Raw genomic sequence first — 23,439 nt, 5'->3', positions numbered from 1 at the left:
GCGGTTCGCGACGGTCGGTACGCGAGATATCGGTTGCTTGCAGCGGCCATTGACTCGGAATTATTCCGAGTTCTGCCATCCTTTCTACCTTTTTTTTTCTTCTCCTTTTTTTTTCTTCTCCTTTTTTTTTTTTCATTCGCGAGAGAACGTTATTAATGAATCCTGCTCTTCCGATGGAACGGCGCGAAGTTTGTACCGATGTGTAATCCTGCTGGTAACGGTACAAAGAATGGAAGAGCCAGCGGAGAGAAGGGGAAAGGCGAGTGCGCTTTATCGCCGATTCCACCGGTGTCTGTATCATATCGCACGGACGAATTTAATTGCGACGGATATTATTACCGGTGCACAAAGGAGGACAGACCGTGCCCGAGTTTCGTGGAAATCTTACGTTATAAATCATCAGGGCCAGAATGAGCTTGCGCGTGAGAAGTGCCATGTAGAATCGTTAGCGAGTTCCCACTCGGCTCTCGATTGTTTCCGATTTTCTGTCCGCCGTGTAGCAGAGAACTCGATTACGTTATCGATGTCGGTCGCGTACGCTCCTATTAAAACTCTACTAATTTTAATTACGTTCCGCGTAATTGCGCCTCGTAAAGAGCGGTGCTACCGACGACAGCGGTGGCGGGTGCGAAAACACAGGAAGCGCGAGCTAGCAGCTAGAGACGTCAGGTATCCGACGTTCTTCGGTCGTCGTCGTCGTCGTTACAATATCCACACGGACGCGACGCGTTCCGGTTCCGCGGCATATCAAACGCGATTCCTCGAGGATGCTGCCTCTTCAGCCATTTCATCGATTAACCGTTAATCTAGCGCGAGCTTCGCCAAGACGACGGGATGACGCGAACAACCGTGAAACGGACGACTTTTAACTTCCTGTTCCCGCGAGTTCTCGTCCAAGCTACCGGAATTCTTGTTAATTAATCCGAAATGCAAAGGGGAGGACTTTGATCGTAACGTTAGAGCAAACAATTCGGTCAGTTTGATCGTTGTAGGATCGTAAGATCGACGTAGGATTGTCCGGTCCTGATCGAATAAAGCTGACCGACTGGAAGAGCGACCAAGAGTCTGGCCGAACCGAGATTTGAATAAATGACTCGGCAAGAAGTAATCGAATCCTTGGAGGGATTGGTTTTAATCGGCGCGACATGATCGCGACCGCGGTCTGTCGGACAGTTCGCACGTTCGATTGACGTATACGCGATGGGTAGAACGGTGACGCAGGGCTGTCCCAATGGAGCGGGTTCCGCGCGCAAACACGCTCCGTCCAACGTCGAAGCTACGCCATGTAGCTTGTTCCAGCTCATTAGCGCTTACGCATACACGCGTGAAGGATTTACACGCAACGCGTCGTCTGCCTTTAACGTGGACGGCGGTCGAACCAACGTTCCATCTCCGTTTCGGACGAACGTCAACAGGGCGTCGTTTCCGATGCCGATGACGATATCTTCTCGTGGCTGGCTACGAGTAGCAAGCGAATATCTTCGAAGACAAAGCCGCGTAAACGAGTCCGTGCCACGAGCGCCTTCGTTAGAAACGACGGAAGACGGAGCGTCCCATCGGCGTTGGACGCGTTTGCACTTTCGCACAGACGTAAATATTGTACGTTTCTGCTTAAAATACTCGACGACCGTGGACACGGCGAAGGGAAGACGTTGGCTCACGAATCGGAGTAGCACGGATATTTACGAGGAATGGAGATCATGTGAAAACGGGATTCAATAGCGCGTGTCGTAATGACGTTTCCATTATGATTTGCCACAATCGAGTGTAGCTGTTTAGCAGGCGGCCTACGTTATACGTAGCGCAGAATAGTTCAATTAGCGTTCAAATATTTACTCCAATTGTGGCCAGCATCGTGACGTTATACTACAACGAGGGCTCAGCTTCGAGCACCGCGTATAAAGCAGACTGCAATCATTTGCGCCGATTACAGAAATTTGGCTCGGATACGACCGATCAAATTCGCAGACGTCTCGTATTATGCGATCGATGGTAACCTCGCTTAATAGTTCAACGTACCGTGACCGTGTTACCCATCGAAAGCCCGAGCTGCTCCTCCTGCTCGTTGTTTCGTCCAACAGACACTGGGAACGCGGTGATAAATTAATTCGTCGACCGATGCCAGCCGGATAGCGTTTCGAGATTCGATTTCGAAATGGAGTCGCTGGATCCGCAGCTTCTCGGGTAGTTTTAAACGATCACGGCTTCCGAGCGTCTACGGGGGCTTTCCCATCTTCGTTACGATATTGTTTCGTTGATAACAGGTCGAGTAGAGCAGCGCGCCTCGTATTCTTGGCGAGCGTGAAAGCCAGATCAAAGCAACGACAACGAGCTAGCAACTTCCGCCGTGCTACACCGGCGAATAACGTATATACTTTTTCGTTTGAATGCACTTCCCGTATAAAGCACTTTTCGGCAGCTTTCATTGGCTCGCAGTGTTCCGTACGACTCTTAGAACTCCGTTCCGTTCTTCTTATATACTCCAGCCTTTCTCTCTCTCTCTCTCTCTCTCTCTCTCTGTCTGTGTCTCTCTTGGTTCCTAGTCCCTTGCTCGCTAGTCGTCCCTCGCTCTTCAGCCAGGCTCATTCATTACGACTCTTCTTATTTTCGGCAGTGGAACCCACTACCGTCTGCGTCCGTCGGGCTATCCCTTCCTTTCTCTCTGGATAACCAGAAGGTTTCCTCTTCAAATGCTGCTCACTTTTCACTCGACGTACAAACCCCTTCCTTCTTTGCTCTTTCAACTGTTCCGTCCATTTTCGCTGTTACCACTGCCCCCTTCTTACCTACTTTCTCCTTCTTCGTAGCCGTCTACTTAGTTTCTTCCAGATCTTCCCGTTTCCGGGCTCCTTCTTTTCGTTTCAGCTTCCGCTTCTCCCTTTCTGCTTCTGTCTCTACCTTCTGCCTCGCCTTCGATCCACGCGATTCGGTTCCTCCTCGTTGGCGATCCTCCTCCGACAGCCGCCCAATCTCCATTAGTATAATTGCCAGAGAACTACCCGCATCTTTCGGATGCGGGCTACGAACGGTTTTCGAGGATGTTTCCGCCTCCGTTACTTCCAACCGGAGCTACTTATTTAGATGCCTCGATCTCCAGCGACCTCCGACGATCTCGCATTTATTTGCCACTGTATTCTTTCCTCCTCGTCTCTCTCCTTCGCCTTTTCTCCTTTTCCTCCTCCGTCATTTCCCTTTGTCGGGCAAGACCTTCGAGCAATCAGTCGTTGCTTGTTCCGCCACGAGATTCCAAGCTTTCGATCGTACGGTCTACTCTAACCGGTAAGAAGCACGGTACACGTACATTGTCGCGTCGCACAGTTGCGGAACGAGGTGCGATCGAAACCGCAAAGCGTCGTGGATATAATTTGGCGAAATGGTAATATGTAAAGTAGGCGACCTAAAGAAACAAAGGTAAAATGAGCCGGGTGACTCGGAATTCGATTCGGCTGCGCCAAGCGTCGAAAAGCAGGCGAACCAAAGGTAGATAACAGCGGAAAATTCTTGAAACGCCGCCATACTCGAGACGCGCGTATCTAGCGATTATCAAGATGCAGAAGAGTACAAGTAGACCAGCTACGGGAGAATAAATTCTAGCAGGCTGGTTTTTTCGGCAGCGGCATACAATTTTTTGATCCGTCCGGTGAACGATCCCGACGAGGATAAGCGTTAGCGTCCGATGCTTCTGAAAAGAAAGTCAGTCGGCGGAAAGAAGTGGACGGAATGAAAGGGAACGAGGAACGAGGTGGACGCGTGGAGACGGTGGAGGGTTTTTGGTACGGAGGAGGAGGAGCACGGGTTGCGGACTGGCCAGTCGGCCGCAACTACGAGTACAGACAGAACTTTCACAATATTCCCTCGGCCTGTTAGCCCTCCTATTCGATAAAAGTTGCAGGAATTTATCGCGTGGCCATTTCCAACGGTATTGTAGAAAGCCACGGCTTCGGCCATTGTACCACCATCGTGTATAGCATTCAGTAGCGCGGCGGACTGGCGACCCAACTACCACTTCTACGAATGCCCATTCAACTCGTCAACTCGTCTATGTTTTCCTACGTCCTACGAAGCCACTGTATCCGTTGCTCGCGTGTCCGCCTACGTTTCCTCTCAAGCGGCGAGAGCACCCGTTTCACCCTTTCGTCGACGCTTCCGAGAATCGGCTTCTTCTCTAGCGTTTCACCCCGCTAGAAGCGACGTTCGCGGCTCCATCGACTCTCGCGTCTCTGTTTCCTCTCTTGCTTCGGCCAGACAAGAGAAGAAAAACATACAACGAGAGAGAGGGAGAGAGAGAGAGAGAGAGAGATTTTCCCCCTCCACTTGGCACGAGGGAAGCGAAGAGAGTAAAAGGATGGTTGAAAGACGACGCGAAAAGGAAGAAAGGAAAGGCGTGGGGGAGAAGAGCCAATTAGAGGTCATAGACTTCTCCAATTAACGTCACGAGAAGCGACCGTCCAAACTCGGATCCCTTCTGTTTCTCTCTTACCGCCGTTTTCCCCTTCCTCCTTTCCTTTTGGATTATAATTAGCCAATTTATAGCGGCTGAGATTTTACGCGATTCTCGCAGCCACCAGCGACAGTGGCGGAGAACAGACAGAAAGGGAAGAATACGAGTACGGATAAGAATATGAGTGGTCGTGATTTAGATTAAGGATTAGGAAAATTCACGAATACCGGATTCGAGAATAGCACGCTCACGATTATACGCGTTGCAACCTCTATCGATTTCGTACGAGGATAATTTAAATAAATTATCCTCGAAATAATTGATCAATCGGCGTTACAGTTCTCGAATGTTGCGCGATTTTCGTGTTTAGGCGTATAAACTAAGAGTCTGGAAACCTTTTATAGAACTGGCTATACGTTGAAATTATTTATTAAAGATACTAAAAATACTGCACTCTGCTGTTTACTTTTACAAGCGCTATTAGTACAATTTTAGAAGATCGAATTAACGTTGGAAGATCTCGTACCTATTCCGAGTAAGAAATAAAAGAATCGGAGGATAGAAAGCTCACGAAGAAACAAGCATTCCTATCAAATTTCGCAATTACAAGCGCCAGTTTTATCATCGTACGTTGCGTTCCAAAAACCATTTTAGCCAGCTTTTAATATTCCATTACGAGCAGCTAAGTAGTTACAAAGGATAAAACGATCGCAGTTCGATTTATATTTATTACTGGATTTAACGCTCGATTTTAATATCGTATAATAATTAAAACGTATCTTGTTAAAACTAAGCAAGTATTCGGATATTTTTGAACGATGATACATTCGCGTGAAAGTGGAAAGACACACGTGCTGGGTGGTATTTGTAAAATCTTTTGCAAGCAGTACAGCAAAATAACGAATCGCTAATTAGCGTTGGCTCGCGTAATTTCCTCGTGAATCCCTTTGTACGAAAAAAATGTACGATGAATAATGCACATCAAGCTTGAAAAATCCTGTCCGAGATTTGAACGCGATCCATCCTGTCGGGTATACTATGCATAGAAGCAATATACATAGAAGCGAATAACAAGAAATACAATGGAGAACTTGATAATACGAGCGTCAAAATTGATCGAAACAACGATCGAGCTACACAGCTAGGTGGATGCAAGAGCAGAAGACATTCAATCTTAATACGGATAATTGGGAAAATTTTCATTCTAATATCGAACACACGGATTTATCGTTACCTAACGATTTCGAACGATTGTCGCTGATTCTTGATCTTTTCACGCGCGATGTTGCACACGTGTAAAATTGCAATTTAATAAGTTATTCGCGAACTAAATGATCAAGTCACAACGCCGTCCGAAGAAACTTGCCTCTTAAAAACCTCTGTCAATTGTATCCTCGAACCTAATAGATTGTTCAATTTTTAGCTACTTTCTGTTAAAACCTTTAGTCGTAAAGTGGCATTAAAGTAAAAACGTCGACAAAAATGTAGATATTTCTTGCATGTAAACGTGCACGAATCTCTCTCTCTCTCTCTCTCCCTGCACGTACGAATACAAAATGTTCCCTAACGTTTGCTCAGTTCTTTCTTTTTTTCCTCCTTGTTCCTCCACCCTTTCGACAGTAGCGATTTTAACGAAACGATATTATCCTCGTTTTCGTTGATAGATCGACGTCTCTACCTCCTTTCTGTGTTCCAGTTGTCTCGGCGTTTTTCGCTTTTCATCGAGTGGAGGGAATTTGCAAGAGTCGCGGTGGTGCAAGCGCATGGAAACGAGATCGGGGTCAGAGAAGATGGGATTTTTGTTCGATTCGATGACGAGAAGGAACCGCCATGCCCGGGAAGGATCGCGAAATCGCAAGCGTCACGGGTCGCCGGTTAACGAGACCGAGCAGAAGTTATTTTTTGTCCGGAAAATCCATGCCTCGAGCAGGGAGGCGACGTTGGCAAGTTTTCGCGAGAGAGACGCAAGAGGCACTTGGGCGTTATATTCTCCGTTATATCCGAAACTAATCCCCTCCTCCTCCTCCTCCTCGTCTTAACCCTACTTTCCATCTTTTCGATTTTGTCGAGGCTCTTCAACCGCCCGATGTGCTGGCGAGTTTTTTTTCGGGTCAAGCGCATTTGCTCGGGCCGCATTACATTTCCAAGTGGCAATATCTTCGTATCGATATCTCTGTCTCTCTCTCTGTCTCTCCCTCTGTCTCTCCCTCGTGTATCCGCGGTTTCTTTGCACACGTAAAAGCGTATCCGCGCGTTCGTGGAAAAATGCTGGCAACTTAGGAGAAACGGATAAACAAGAGGAATCAGAGAAACGGACGTTTGGAAAAAAGCTCGTTTCTCGAAAGGGCAGTGAGAAAACTGGAGCCTGATCGATATCGGGGAAACTCCGAAAGTATCCCCTTTTACTAGCTGCCTTGTTCATCTTCTGCTTTGATATGCGCCCGTAATATAGTCATTGCGTATCGACCGATATAAACGACTAATCGAAAAAGTTCGACACACACACACACACACACATCTTTGAAGCGAGGAAAGTTGTAAAGGACCTTCTCTCTCTCTTTACAGGATTCTCCGTGGTCGACGTAACGTTTACTATACTTCCGTGCGCAGCATAGTTGCGGCTGTAGACGAACAAACGAAAAGTACGATTAAAACTATCAGTTGGAGAAAGGCGAGGGAGGAAGCGTGGCCCGAAGCAAAAGGAGAATCGTGGTCCCGTAGAAGCTGCTCGTCTACCGGACGGTTGTAAACGATCATGCAAATAGCAGGCGAAACGCGTTCAACGACGATTTTGTCGTGGATTCCTGCACTAGGGCGAAAACCCGTGTCGGGCAACGACTATTTATTACTCCGCTCTCGTCGGGAATCCGGTCCACTCTTGCCGCTGCATATAAACATGAAGAAAGGCCGATGCGAGGCGCGCGTATGCACCGCAACTGACGCCGCTCTAAGCATTCCCCGGATTTGCCTAGCAATCCGGGATCTTGGGCCGACTACATTGGATTTGCAGGGCGAATAAAACGCTCTCCACGCTACACCATGTACCGCGGCGCGTTTCGAATAATTCTCGAGTGACGCTACCAAACCACCGGTAGCCCGTTCGATCACCGATGTACGTATTTCGAAGCGGGCCGAAGGATTCTCGTCCTGGATCCTTCTTCACCCTAGATGGCATTGCAGATACGCGACGCGAGAACGAGGTCGTAAAAATTCAATGGACCTTCGTAGCCGGCCGATTTCCACGAGTCTCGGCTTGACTTTGATTTTCTGCGATAACCGAGACCAGGGAACCGGCCAATAGCCGCTCGTGAACCGCTGTGTCGCTTCGAAACGATAACTAATACGGCTGAGCCAGCATCCGAGGCAAGCGGCGCAGCGGCTAGCCTCGGACGGTACACTTTGATAGCTTACCGAGGCTTCTATCGGTCATATTAAGTAGCCTGACCGCCATACCATCGAGACTCCCTCGTACCTCGACCCTACTCCCGAGATCGAGCTCATCCTTTAGGCGGACGACTTATATTCGCAGCCAGCCGGTGCCACGGATCCACCCTTAAATCTTCGATAGAGGGGTGAGTTCTCTTCCGTCGTCGTTCTGATCCATGGAGCAGAAACTCGACGAGTGTAAGGGTTTTATTTCACGATTCGCACGAGGGGAATAACGGACGAAAGCTTTTGAATTTGTCGTCGCTGCGCGTCGCTACGTCGCTACATCGTAAAAGCTTAGCGCACGAACACAGACGAGGAGAGGCGTAAAGCAATTAGTCGCGTGTTTGCTTTTCGTCTCTTTTATACGGCAAAGGCGAAAATAGAGTTAAGTATCTCTCGACTCGCTACCACTATCGACTTTTAACCCGCAATCGAAACAAAGAGCAGCGCAGACAGCGAGAGAAGAACAAAGCGAACCGCGCAAGTCAAGCAACAGGAATAATTTTCTTCTTCGATCCTTACGGCATCGCGACGATATCGTTGGATTTTTCGATAATCCCGAGAAAGCGCGAGAGCAAGGGCAGGATATCGTTACGCGGAATCAAAGCTCGCTGTCGGACGAGTAATCCGGCGGCTCTGAGAATCGTAACGAGCCACTTCAGTGTCAACCTTTCCGCCGAAAGTTTATCGAAACCCGGAAAAACACGGTCCAGGTTTCGTATTTTTTTTTTGGACGTCGTCGAATTCTGCTTCGCGAGTTTTACCGTTTCACCTTCCGCTTCCGTGACTCGTCCTTCGGCTTCCAGCCTTGGGGCGTCACGGAACGCCGTGGAACCGCGTAGCGTTCTCGTTTTCCACGGGCACACGGCTTCTGCCTCTTTCATCGTTCGACCATTATTCTAATGAAAATATGATGAGCGTCATTTCACTGACTGATAGCCGTTATTACCGCGTAACGTCCGCCGGCTGTGCAGCCGTTTCCGACGCAGCGCTCTACCTTTGATTTAAATTGCGAACGTTTTCCGTGGCCGCCGTATCTGCCAGAGTTTTCCTCTGTCCCCTCGTCCTCATTCCCCCCCACCCCCTCCCCTCCTTTTCATTTCCTGCGATTTTCAGTCGTCGGAGCGTAATCACGTTTGCAGAGCTACGTGTATCCGCCAGCACTTAGGATTTACCTCGATGTCCCGAGGAACGAAACGGAACGCAACGCAACGCAAGGCGATGCAACGTCGTAGATAGAGGAAGGAGGAACAGGTCTACGAGGGAAAGGGAACAACGAGGACATTTTTATCCTGCTAACATGCCGGCAAATTTCGTTGCATTCGGCCGAATTGCCTCGAATTTCCGACACGTTTGTCTCTCGAAGCCGCGTCGAACAACGCGCACCCACCCCGACCGACGTATTTTCCTGTAAACGATTTCCCTCCTCCTCTTTCGTCCACTTCTCGCTGTTTAGCGTGTCGTTTTTTCCAAGCGTTACGAAAAAAAGGGGATTTCCAGACGCTACCTTTAAGCGCGCGTGAAAACAAGAAGGAAAGCGAGAGCAAGAGGGCAGCAGCGACTTTTGGAAAATTTTCCATTTCCTGCCGCCGCGCGTCGTCGTAACCCGGAAAGGTCGGACGAACAATTCCATATTCTTCGACGAGTCCCCAGAGAGGGAAAAGGCGCCTGTCTGGCTTCTCGTAAAAGGATAAGATAAAACGAGAAAGAGGACGACCATCTGTAGAAACTGTTCGTCTATTTAATGCGGTATATCTCTTCGTCCGAGACGTATTGGCGATCGTGCAAACGCAGTTCCGCGCTCGGACAGAACGAGGATCGGTCGGATAAAGATATTTATTGTACTCGTCTTTTCGTCGTTTCTTTTAATTACAAGATTCGAAATCAAAGTTGCATCGACGAACGATCGTCGCATTTCGCGTGGCTATTTTAATACCGTGGCATGATAAAACTGATTTCAAGAAATTCGCAGTAAAAATGGTAAATAAAGTAAAACGAAGGTTTTCCAATAAATGTAACGATGATAGATGTCTTAATATTTATAGCCGGCGATATACATGTACGCGATAGCGTAGCCAATAAAAATCTCCAACTAGCGACGTAATCGTCACTTTGTTCCAAGCGATAAGTCAAATCGAGCGAACCAGAGAATCGCGTGTTTTTTTTTTATTTTTACCATGCGAGATATTTATAGGAGAAAAAATTGTCCCGCGACGTACGAGACGATGGAAAAATCAGGCGCATGCAACTAGACGATATTCGAAATTTCCGTGGAAACCGCCTCGAGATCGAAACGCAGCACACGCTACTTATATAAAAATACTCGATTTCCAAGTCGTCGATTACACGGCAATATCTGGATCAAAGGCTGGGCTTTTTTCGTCTTTCACGATGGGAAATACCATCGGAGGATTCGCGATACGTTCCTTCGTCAAACGGGATTCTCTTTACCTGGTGTTATTAAAGTAAAATTATTTCCTCTCTGCTATTTGCACAATAATCCGAGATATAGGCAAACCATTAACTTCATTCGGCATATCGTTTCGCGTTTCGATCCATCGTCGACCGATTCCCTTTGAGAGGTACGCGCGCGTACAGGCTCGCGAAGCGGAGCGAGTCGCGCACGCTCGTAATTAATAAATAATAATTAGTACGCGGGCTGATGGTTATTTGCGAGCTGGCAGACCGGGTTTATCTCTCTCGCAAGGGGAAAGTTCCTTAACGAGTCATCTACGAAGGTAGCCTGGTTCGTTGCAACTTCTCTTTTTTTGCCCGAAGAAAGAAAGGGGGGAAAAAGTGGAGTGTTCCGCTGCTCGTAATTGTAGGAGAGAAGAAACAATTTCGACCCTTAGCCTCTGGCTTCGACGTCGGAGAGAGAAAGAAATCGCTCGATAGGTACTTCCGTAGGGTCGAACAGACGATTCGCAGGAGAGCGAAAAGACGACGGAGAAACGCTAGAGAGAGAGAGAGAAGAGTACGGCGAGGCAAAAGTAGGGAAAAAGTACGAAAAGTCGGAGAAGCTGGTAGCAGACGCGACGGGGAAGGGAGAAAAAGCGGACCGTGTTCCTTGACGAAAAGAATCTCTCGACTCGTCTCTAAAGAAATTAGTATTCGTTCTTTTCGGTCCGCGTGATTCAATCTACGAGCTAAATCGAGTTGGCGAGCATGACGAAACACGCGCCCGGCGAATTAGTCCAGCTCGAAGTTGCCTCTTCTTTTTGCCCCGTCTGCCGCAATCTCGCGGCGCTCTCGCACTCTATCTCCTATTCCGGTTGCCTCCCTCTTCGTTTCAGTCGTCGTTTTTAATGGAATTGTCTCGGGCTCGTTCGAGCCACGCGACCCTCGATGCTTTTAAATCGCTTATTATCGTTCGCGTTACCGTCGTGCTCGCGAGATACCGCGTACTAAAGTTGCGACGAGACCTCCGCCGCGCCGTTCAACCTTCGCGCCGCATCGTTCGCTTGCAACGAATTCCATTATTTACTCGTCGCGATTTTTCAGTCGCTACCGGAGCCCCGTCCGATACTTTTGACCGATTGGAACGTTTCCCCCGAAATTCCGTGGACTGCGGCGCGCGCCGCTGGCCCGCGATACCCGCTATAACCGGTCGGCAAACGTTCCACGAAAAAGTCCATTTGTACACAGAGAACGATCCGATTTAATTAATTTCGGAATCACCGTGGCCCGATGCCGGCGGGACTCGTCAGCCCGGCTATTGCGACACTCGTTCGTCTAGGCCTCGGCGATTCCAGCCGACCAGGCCGTTTCCACTAACCTCGGCTTGCTGAATTTGGATTTGTTTGCGTTCCCGACTCTGTATGCGGCGGAGGTATTCCGCGAAATATATAGCCTCGAAATTAGAAACGGCATTGGACGCGTGCAGTTGCGTCTGCAATTGCGAAAGCCCGATACGCGCCAGAGCTCGCCATCATTAATTTACATCGATGCCGCGAATTATATTCACAGCCGATCGCTGCCAGAGGAACCGAGCCAAAAATGGCCGCGGATTAAACGATACGTCTCGAATCAAAATATCAATTATCGATCCCGTGCCGCCACTCTCAGCCTGTAATTTCCCCGTGTTTACGCGACACAGTTACGTTATGTTCTTCTCGCTAACTCCGACGAACCGTGTTTTCCAATTTTTTGTTCACTTTTTCATTATCTGCATCCAGATTCCCCGGCTTAATTTCACGTTGACTTTTCGTGATTTATCGCACCTTCTTCCACGACTAATCGCTTTTACGTGGTTTTAGCAGAATATTTAAGCGTTTTCCTTCTCGTCGAACGAAAGCAAGTTTCTCGAAGATTGGAACAAACGATGTATCCGATAAACGGAGTAGGTGGAATCGAACGAGAACAAATATTTGCTCAAGTTCTGTTTTTCTTTTCTCTTTTTTTCTCTAACAGCTACTTATCAGTCATAAAAATACCAACTTGGATACGCGTCGACGTTCGTCGAACGATCAGCGTCCAATCTCGGAAACGTTAACAATTTCCCTGATCCGACCCGATAAAAGAAAGCAGCGAATCAACAAAAAATTGCCATTTCTACGCCAAATGATTATCTCCGAGAGGTTTGGAAATGGCAAAGTTCGTAGAAGTTGGGGTCCTTTCAGATCGATCGTGACTTCCTTCTGCGTTTAATTCCCGAGAAAACCGGATTTTCCGCCCGATCGAGGTCGCTTTTCACGTACGAGAATGCAGAGCCACCCCGGCGTGGTTCCTCTTTCAACGAGGCGAACGCGTCACGGTCCTCTCTGTTCGCCGAGGCTCGATCTTTTCGTTGATGTTTTGTCGATGGAATTTCATATTTATTTCGGTCTGTCGATAGTGCGCGCGTGTTCGGACTCGGAACGGATGCTCGATGCCTGGCGAGGACGAAAGGAGACCGCGTCGGATGAAACGAAGCGAGGCAAGACAGGAAAACGGAGAGACGTTTGCCTTTGTCTTGGGATTTCCTTTCTCGAAGGTTCGCGGGACACGAACCCGTCAATCTTCACCGCGAGAGATTAGAACGGCAAGAACCGGCAGATACGCTTCCGTCTGCCAAGCGACGGATGCCGGGGAGACGAATTGCCTCTTCCGGAAACAAAGTTTCCCTTTGCCGATTTCTCTTCCCTCCTTTTCCACCGGTATTCTTCTCCGCTCGCCGTAATACCCATTACGTTTTTCCTATATTCCATCGTTTTCCTCTATTTTCATCGTACGATCGTACGATCTCAGCCTGCGGTTACGGCGGACCTGTACTCGCGCCAACACGCCTCTTAACACTTGGCCAACCGAACCGGCAGATCTCCCTTTTTGACTTTAGCAACGCGTTTTTTGTTGTTCTTGTTGTTGTTGTTATTAGTTATTCTTTACCTGGAACTGTTGCCAATTATTGCAATTGCGCCACTTTTTCTGCTTTTATAAAGTATATAATAAAGTACACCGATTTAGTGGTGTCAAAATTAATCAAAAAGTTACGCTATCAGTTATGACTAAATAAAGTTATGATCGAACGAATATAATACATGCTGTAAAAATCTGTATCTTTGGTCATCTTTAATATGTTCTTAATTTCACTTATATTTCTTTCATACTTTTAATTTGACGTCCTGTACAAACAATACGCGAAATCGTTAAATAAAATCATTACCGCAAAATATAATCAACCGCTGAAATAATTGTTACGCTTGTTTGTTTTCTAAGCAGCGAATATTAGTCCTCGATACTTGGACAAACGCACGATGGACAGCGTATAGGTTGGCTAAACGTTAAGGCGTTAACGATAGCTAATTTTAAGCTACTTTTTCTCGCCGCTATTTCTAAACCTTTCATTTCGTTTAAATTCGTTTTCTCACCTACGATCTCGAAATTTGTCTCCGCGACTGTGCAGTTGGTATCGATATTGAAAGAAATGTCGCGTTAATCGAAATAAAGACGCATTAATGATACACGTAGAATCCATGCACGGTTACACGTGCACTTCAAATGGCACGAATCGAAGCTTCCATACACATGGATACGCGTACGCGTGTCTTTTTGATACGCCTGTGGCAAATTGAACAGGTGTATTTATGGAAAGAAATTTAAACGGCATATTTCATTTATGCCGGTCGATTTTATCAGCATTATAAATTTCCAAAGTAAACTTTTAAAATTTTAATCACGACCGAAGGATGCCCTATTTCACGATAAAATTAACATCGATGGAAATTGTAGTAATGAATCTTTTATTATATTCGGTCCGCCTGCGGTAGCTTTTGTATAATTACGACCGTAAGAATTCGTCCGTTTCGTCGTTCGCGCGGCTCCGCGTCGATTACCAACCAACGTTAACTGTAATCTTAGTCGGAGAGTTGAAAAGTCGAGCCAAGTTGTCGATGATCCCTTGGCTGCAACTATTGCTTCGGCTGGGGCTGTCTCCGCTTGCTTGCTTTTCATAACGAGCAGGCGGCCAGCATCGACGAAAGAGAGAGGAAAAAATACGTACAGAAAGGGAGAGAAATAGGAGGAGAGAAAGAAAGGTGATCGAGGGGGAGCAGTTAGAATTCCGCACGACGCGCCGCGGAGGCTCTTAGTCGAATCACGGTTCGAAGACGGTTTAATCTTCGACTCTCAACGACTTAACTTTGCGTTTATAAAGACTGTTTGTAAAAACGACACGGCAAGAGTAGAAACGAAGACGGTACATTCCTACCGCCTTATTAATTACGCTATAGTACGCGCTCCGACGATGCAGATTCGACGATCCTTCGACGCGAAGCGAATTCAATTCGACTATCCGAGGACGGAGGAGTCTGGCTCGTTTCGTACAAAAGTGTTTCCGAAAGTTTCCTTTCGCGCACTTTTGTCGCTACGTTTTCCTACTCTTTTCGTACGTTCTCGCATTCGTTTGAAATTTCCTCCATGTAATTACGGTTACGATCGCGTCTCGTTGTAACGCTACTAAAACTGTCGAGATATTAAAAGACGGTGGTTAATTCTGGCTCGTTTCGTACAAAAGTGTTTCCGAAAGTTTTCTTTCGCGCACTTTTGTCGCTACGTTTTCCTACTTTTTTCGTACGTTTTCGCATTCGTTTGAAATTTCCTCGATGTAATTACGGTTACGATCGCGTCTCGCTCTAACGCTACTAAAACCGTCGAGATATTAAGAGGCGGTAACCACCGATCGATCGAATGGAAGGACAAGAAAATTCGTGAGACGGTCGGTGTTTCGTTGGCCGGACGCCGAGGAAAGACATAAAAATCGCTACGTAACGGCGCGACCGAGATCGAGCGAACGGTCGGAAAAATTCAAGACGTTCCTCTCGGTTGTGTCGGTTGGAAGGAAAACCGAAGAGATCGACGAATCGGGCGAAATGGAGCATGAAATCGTAAAACCACTCCGCGGAGGTTGCGGAAAATGGTTGTTCGTCGAGAGGAACGGGAGAAGAGAGACGGGTTAGGGAGTTTGGTTAGTACGTTGAATGGAGAAAATCGCGGCACACGGGCCGAATATCATCGACTTCGATAAGGGACGCGCGCGTGCTGTGGCTCATGGTAGTTTCTGAAAGGCTAGAGAACCTCGAGATCGCCCTTCCACCCGCGGCTCGGCCATGTTTCCACCTTCCTTCTCGTTTCTCCCGTCTTACCCATCTCGGTCCTCTTCGTTCATATATCGAGGCGATCCTCGCGTTCACCCGAGGGGACCAAACACCCATTGTTAAATGCCACATTATTCCGCGATAACCCTGAAACCGTTCGATTTGTCCGATTCAAGACGTCTTCTCCGCCTTCTTTCTTCCACCTTGCCTTTCTGCGAGCCGCGCGAGCCGGATTTTTCTCTCCTTTATCGTTTTCTATTATCGGTCGAGTCTCGATTGCCATTGAAACGGCTCGTCGTCCATTTCTCGTCGGACTTCGATTCCTCGGAGCGAGACAGGCTGCAGGTTGAATACCGCGATAGCTGGCGATATCGTGGATGGTCGTATCGCGTGTACGCGTTGTTTATCGAGTTTTCCTCGCGGTCGGTCAGTCGTCGTTCGTTCGGACTGGTCGTCGAAGGAGATACGGCGAATTCTTTCCGCGGACGAATCGACGAGCTACAGGTTGCCTCGAATCGAACAGCCAGCAACTTGGCTGTCGTCGTGGACACCGGTGTCGCCGCCGGCAGCGACGTTCCTTCCGTTTCGTCGCCAACCTCGGCCACTTTTCACCGATTGGAGGAAGACGCGCCAGTTTCGACGTCGGCTTTCGTAATCGGCAAAGGGACACAGAGATCCGATGGACGTGTGGAGCGAGGGGAGCCACGGTCCGGGAAACTTCCAACGGTCGTGGGAAAGTTTGATTGCTGAAATAGTTGGCGTCGGTCTTATCTCTGTGTCGTAGCGACGGCCGAGAATAGAAAAAAGGGAATGAACGACGAGGGTTGGGAGGAAGGACGTACGTCTGAGTTACGAGGTTGTACGGTGCGGTGAGCGAAAACTCGCAGCTAATTTATGTGCCAATTAATTGCTAATTAAGGGACCGGTTTTTCGGACGAATCGAATACTCCGCCTCGATACGGTTCACGGAGACGGACGAACTCGGTGAACGGGTAAGCGGACGAAGAAGCGAACGGAAGTTGACTCTGCTCTAGCGCGTTTAAAACCTCCTCTTTCGCTTCGCAACGTTCGCGGATGAGAAGGGTAAGGGGTAACAGCGGTTTCCTTCGCGCTACGAAACTTTCAACTCCGCTTCTTCATCCCGGATCAGCTTTTAATCGTTCGTTCCTCCTGGCCGAGTTACGCATGTACCTACACCTACATATATACGGTGTATCCCTGTATATCCAGCTTCAAGGTTCGCGGTTCGTCCTCGTTTCATCCCCTTGGCGTTTCGTTAATCTTCTCCATCCTTCGTTTTTACCCCTCTTTTTTATTCATTATCTTCTCCTTCGGGATTGGCAGCGTCTACCCGGCACGATCTCCGGTCTCCTCGTTATTTCGATTCTACCGTGCAACGAGTTTCGACGAAATTAAGCTCTCGAGTACGACCGGTCGTGGAAATTTAGAAAAGACGGCCGGGTCGCGCGAATGGGTCGAGACTATCGGTTTGTCCGAGTACGAAAAACTATCGAAAGATGGAAGAAGAATTAATATCGATCGGCAACCGTACTAGAGACCCGAACGCAGCAAGGAGTCGCCTCCCTCGCTCTCTCACTCCTCGTCTGCTGGATTCCTGCGATATCCATTTTCAGAAAGACACGACGGATGGTATTTCACCGGGGCAACCATTTTCCCGGGGAATCCACCGGCTGTTAGATGGTGTTGTGTTAACGAACTTGAATTTCTCGAAAGACGGTACGGACGAGAAGAAATATATACGTAAGATTCTCGCTTTGGTTCGGGTTTCGCCAACGAGCTTCGCGTTGTTGCGCCGCTTAAAAATACGAAATCGAATCCAGAAACGGGAGGAACGAAGCAACCGGTGGAAGAGACGGGAAATAAAACGTCTCCCGAGACAACAAAAGGAGTCTCTCGTTCGAAGCGGATATTCCGTTGGTCGGTTCTTTTACTTCCAAGAGAGTCAATATTGACCGTTCCGCGCCTTCCTCAGCTGGTTCGTTAGTAGTACAAGAATTTCTTTCCATTGTCAGTCGTGACTGCCCAGGGAATGCCCGTTCGAAACGTTATACGTTAATTAGGGATCGTGGTATAATCGTGGTATAATCGCGGTATTATAGCGGCTCGAAACGCCTAACTGACGATCGGTTTGGTTCGTAGCAAGAAAACCAATTTTCACGTGGCTTATGCCAGGTTGTCCGAAAAGTTTCTTTCGTTTTACGAGGAAATAATAGACGCGCAACGTCCCTTGTTTTACGTTATTTCGTCGAATTACGTTGTACGATCCACTTTGTTCCGTCGAGGTAAACACCGCGATATTTCACAGATTTCGTTTCACGTTTCTACGAAGTCGCGTTGTTGTAAAAAACGCGTCTGCGAAAGAAAGATACTTTCCGGACAACCTAATACGTGCTTTTTTTCTCATACCGTCGCCACATTCGGATCACTAATTTACAAAATCTCGCGATATCCACGGATCGCGTTTCTTCCGTACGATCCGATCGTTCGAAAAACCGCGACTTTCAAACATCCACTTTTCTACGAAGTTGCCTCTATCGGATCTGCTGTTAAACAGCTTTGATTTGAGGAAACAGGAATTTGAGGAAACAAGTGCATACCAGTTGCAAACGTCTTTCAAACTGTTTTCTCGTGCTAGAGGAAAGCCAGATAAGGTAAAAGAGTAAGAAAGTAAGGCTAAGGGTAAGGCGGAGGGAAAACTACGTTGTTTCCAGACTCGTTAATTAAGCATTCGTTGAATTCGGTTCTCAGTATCGGCTGGAATCTTTGGTGTCGCGTTTACCTTTGGACGAGACGCGATTCCCCGAGTTTGGGCAATCGAAATAAAGACGAGGTCCCGAAGGCACAGTTTCTAAAGGTCTCGTCTTTTCGAGCCTAGCCGACCGAATCGTCGACTGTCGAGGATGGACTCGCAGCGCGTATTTCGACGATAAACCGAAAGACGGCAAAGCAAGCGAACAGAGATTTTCCATCGTTCGAAAGGATATCAAACTCTACCGATAGCACCGTAATAGAGCAGCGTCGTAGCATCGCTAACGGGATTTTGAAAATGTTTCGTACAACGCACGCAATATATATACATTAGGTCGTCTGAAAAGTTTCTTTCGTTTTATTTTAAGGAAATGGCGGACGCACAACATTTTTCGTTTTGTATTATTTTATCGAATCACGTACGATCCATTTTGTTCTATCAACGCGAAGATCGCAACGTTCGACAGATTAGGTTTCGTGTTTGTATAAAGATGCGTCGTTGCGAAAGACGTGTCTGCAAAAGAAAGACACTTTTCGGACAACCTAATAGTTTGACACGGCGCGTAATTGTAAATGGATCAGCTTGAACAGAAATTTTCTACGTCGTTGCATCGCGAATACAGCGATTAAACGAAAAGGGACGAAAAGAAGTATTTTCATCGTTGATCGTCGCGAACCGATTACGTCGCGATCTCGAACGGTAGAGTTCGGCTCGCGACAGCGACGCCCCTTTTTGGCATCGCCGGAGACTCGGTTGAAAGAATTATTTCGTGGGAATTTCACGAACGAGAGACACGGCAACAAACTTGTAGCGTAGCTCGATGCCGGGCGTAACTCGAAGTAGATAGTTCACGGTGCAAGCCAACGGGAACCGAAGATGCCACTTAGCCCTTGTGCAAATTTAATTTCCACCTGCCGCGGAACTCGAAATTAGGCTAATGCTAGGACGGGGACTGTATGCCCTTTATGGAGACCGCTATCGTGCTTCGGCATCCGACAAAACGATGCAGCGAGCCGCGTCGCGTCGCGTCGCTCTCGCAACCGAGAAACTTCCGATGGAAAATTTATTCGAAACGTTGAGCGAAACTTCCAACCGTCGCGTTATGACGGTCCCTCGTCAGAGACGAACGTTTTGTAAAATCGAGAGACAAACGAGATTTCCGATAACGCCAAGCCACTTTCCTCTCCGTTGGACAGTTGGAAACTGTCAATTACTCCGAATAATTGAAACACGTATGTAAGTAATAACTCCGGACGAGTCGCGAAATTTTACCTCCGGTTCCTCTGTGTTACGTATCGCGGCTTCGAAACTTTTAATCTTGTTTCGTCCGGAATACGCAAACGTCACACGTCGGTAAATCGTACGGCACGATCGCAACGGAGGCTACTTTTAAGCCGAAGTCTTAAAATCTCGCCACTCTGATAAACATCGTATTCGGCTATCCAGCGATCGAGAGACGCGTCAAAGTTGGACGAGTCGCGATAGGATCGCGCGTGGTAGCGTTACGTCCGCCAGCCGCTCTACTTAACGCGCGTTACGTGCCTCGCACGTAGACGTTGTCACCCAGCCATAATATAGCGATAGAAAAACCAACGGGGTCTAACGAACATCCGAAACGACAACGCAGAGAGTGTTCCAGTGTAAGAAAACAGCACGACCATCTCTGATCTGGGTCCCGGCGACATCCTCTCCATAGCAGCCAGACCCGTAGTATTAGGTCGTCCGAAAAGTTTCTTTCGTTTACGAGGAAATAATAGACGCGCAACGTTTTTTGTTTTATATTATTTCGTCGAATCAGGCACGATCCATTTTGTTCCGTCGAGATAAACTCCGCGACTTTTCACAGACTTGGTTTCACGTTTCTACGAAGGTGCACTGTTGCGAAAAACACGTTTGCGAAAGAAAGATACCTTTCGGACAACCCGATATATAAAATCAGCTCTCGATATTCTCTGTTCTAACACTCTGAACCGTCGCTCTGTTGGATTCGTACGATAAATTTCACTGCTGTACTCGAACTTTAATTCTTCACCTTATTTGTGAAACGTTCGAACTGCGACGCATCGAGCATTCGCGAAGCCGGTCGTCGCTTCTCGTTCGTCCAACCGTCCACGCGAATGTAGCGAGTCGCGTCGTAAAACTTTACACTAGAAAACAAGGTAGAATATGCCGTTGACGGTAAAGATTTGCTAGAACGGAGAAGATAGCATCGACGCCTTGCCAGTTCGCCGTGCTGACAATGAGCACCGACGAGATCAGATAACGGACGGCCTCGTTGCGATATAATTTCCCTGTTCGCCAGGACACTCGGCGTCGTCTACGAAAGAAGACAAATTCTGCGCGATTTCTTATTACGCGAGAACGCATCCTTTCTTCGTTTCGTCGGCTAAATTCGCAAGAGCGCGTCTATTTCCGTTTAATTCCTCCGATTTGAGTGGAAAGTGTTCGCGAAACTCGAAACGAATCTGAAAGTCGTATTTGCGTTATCAGAAGTTGGAATATATTTATAGCAAGAAATCAGAAAAAAGACTGTCGCCACTGATTTCTATATTCTGCCAATGTTCTCGATAACTCTCAATCCTTTTATACGTTTTCAGGTTGCTTCCAAGTTTGTTCAATATCTATTTTAATCGCGAGACCGTAGTAGACCTTGCGACAAAAGTTTCTATACAACTGGCTTATTTTTATTCAACCTTTGATAATATCGTCTTGAATCGCGTGAACTGTTCTCGCTTCTGACCGTTAGAACGCGTTATTATACGAAAAATAAATAAGAAATTGGCGCTATCCGTTTCTATTACCCTCGATACGTTTAGACGATATATTCGTAAAACGTTGTTCGAATATTTTCGTGATCCGGCATCGTCATCCATCGCGACGCCACCGAACGAAACGCAACGACGCGTTTTCCTGGAGACCGCGCTACAAAAATTCGATACGCTCGATTAGAAAAATTACGTGGCAGTAGCATGGACTTAGACAAAAGGGATAATTACTTGGACTCGACAAAGTCTGCGCGCCAGCTACAACGATTATCGATTGTTCCGCCAGCTCGCCATGTAATTTTAACCGCATTTACCGATGTTACGTTGTTACATTATTGCAACATAACATGCTTCGAGTAATCGCATTAGCCGAATGCGGCTTTAATACGAGTTCGCAGGTATTTATCGCGGTGATGCGTTCGATAACGAAGCGCGTATGGCCAACGGTACCGCCGGATGCCTAAATATTCGAACGGGCTCATTATGCGGCTGAGACTCCATTTACCAAAACCAACTTTGGCCAAGGATCGCGTTGCGAGCACGCGCCAGCACCGCGTAAACGTCGGCGCGTATTTTTCAGCCGCCCGGCCGAATTAAATACCCCGTTTATTCGGGCGGGTGGAGAAAAATTCGCGCAACTTTTAAACTCTCCCGTCCACGAAAGTGGGAGCGGGCGCCGGCAACAAAAACAAAAACACGGCCATGGATCTCGCGTAAGCGAGCCGGCAAGAAAAACTGGCAAAAAGGGGAGAGTTCTTCGCGTGGGCTCCGCGCACCACGGTGATTGATCGCGTGCGACTCCTCCACGGGGAAAAAGATGCTTAGTCCGCAGCCACCTCCGTCGTGTACTCTGTCGCTTTACAATTAGCAACCGTGCCTTTGCGCTGATATCCGTTTAACGTCTGCAAGTGCAACTTACACCGGCTTTTGTCTTTCTCTGTTCGAAAGTTGCGCGCTGTTTAATCAGAGAACCTGCGGCCAGTGGAAAAAATCGTGTCGGCCAGGCGAAATCTCACCGACGGGGAACGATCGAACGTTGCGGCGAACATTCGACAATTTCGGAAATTTGAAATGATCGATGCTCGATCTCAGCTTCTAATCCATTTCGGTACATACGAGACAAGCGTGGATCGCTGCGTAACCAAATTTTCTTCGTGTTTTAGCAAACAGAAAGGGTTTACGTTTTAAAAAAAGAGAGTGAAAGTGATCTAAGAACGTTTTTTTCCTGGAATTTAAAGTATCCTTCAACGGTAGAGAAGTACGACAGTATTGACCGAGGATGAACGAAGAAACTTAACGAGATTAATATTCACTTTTTATTTGACTTTAGAATCGATATCTATTTTACGCTGCAGACGGTTCGTTCGACGATGTACTTCTCTCGCCTAATGACTACAGCTAGCGACAAATAAAGTAACAGACACGTATTATCGCACCATTGGGAAAGCGATCATCCGGTCGAATCAACTTCGTAACAAATCGAAATCACGGCCGAATTTGAGAGATCCGGGTGAATATCCAGCGATTGACGACGGCTTGCATGGTGCCCGGTGGCAACGGCATTGACACGAAATAGTTGGAAATCGACGGTTGAAAGAGAGACAAAAAAAAAAAAAAAGGAAAAGGAAGGAGAGAAACAAAAAATTCCAATGAATTTCGAGCGTCGAATCGCGGTCGGTAACGCAAATGCGGAGAGACGGCGAAGGGAGAATGATTGCGGTGGAAGGTTAGAAATGAAACGTGAATCGAGGAAGGAGAGAAGCTTCGGAACGGTTTCTCACAACGGACGGTACTTTTTCTTTCCCCCCTTTTTTTTCCTTCTCCCCCAGAGGAAGAATACGAGAGAAACTGCCAGCAAAAATATCCGCGAGGTGAAGTTGGAATCGAATTAAAAAGCTGGCCAAGCCAATTAAGGCGTTTCGCGAAAGTTTAAGAGATTCTTCCCGGAAAAGGGTAAGCTTTGCAGGTGCGCGGCAGTCGCTTTTTTTTTCTATTACGTCGCCTTCCGCCTGGTCGCCGAACTGGGCGCCATTAAGCTGTTCGCTCTTCCGTATAAATAGAAAGAGAAAGAGAGATCGCGTGGTTGGACCCAACCGTGGAAGAAGAAAGGCTTCGCTTAATTTCAACGGAATTTGGCTCGTTATATAGCCGTGTTGTTTCCTCCAGTCTCCTCCGAGTATTTCGATCGTCCTTTTTCCTGCTCTTCTTCGCGTCCGGCATCTGTTTTCCCACCTTTCGAAAAATCCCGAGTCTCTAGAGCAGCTTCCGTCCGCTGCGCAAAATCTATCCACACCGCTGAAAACTTTGCAGCGATCGAGCTTGCGCCACGGAGGCGCCAGCTGTTCCTAGCAGCCTTTCGTTAAATATTAAATTTCGACTACGCCGTTTGCCTTCAGGCTAACGTTAATAGCCGTACGACGATGTCGCCATGTAACGCTGAACCGAAACTTCTCCGTTGGACCG

The 23,439-nt window shown here is 47.6% G+C and overlaps 1 protein-coding gene across 17 annotated transcripts in view; it reads right to left on the bottom strand.

The window, feature by feature from the left end:
* Positions 1-23,439, bottom strand: part of LOC117205436 (tyrosine-protein phosphatase Lar) — a 278,404-nt gene that overhangs the window by 72,014 nt on the left and 182,951 nt on the right. The gene's annotated exons all lie outside the window — the stretch shown is intronic.

The sequence above is a fragment of the Bombus bifarius genome, unplaced genomic scaffold, assembly GCF_011952205.1.
Source record: "Bombus bifarius isolate JDL3187 unplaced genomic scaffold, Bbif_JDL3187 scf7180000007966, whole genome shotgun sequence".
Taxonomy (NCBI): domain Eukaryota; kingdom Metazoa; phylum Arthropoda; class Insecta; order Hymenoptera; family Apidae; genus Bombus; species Bombus bifarius.
This window is presented reverse-complemented; position numbering and strand designations above follow the sequence as displayed.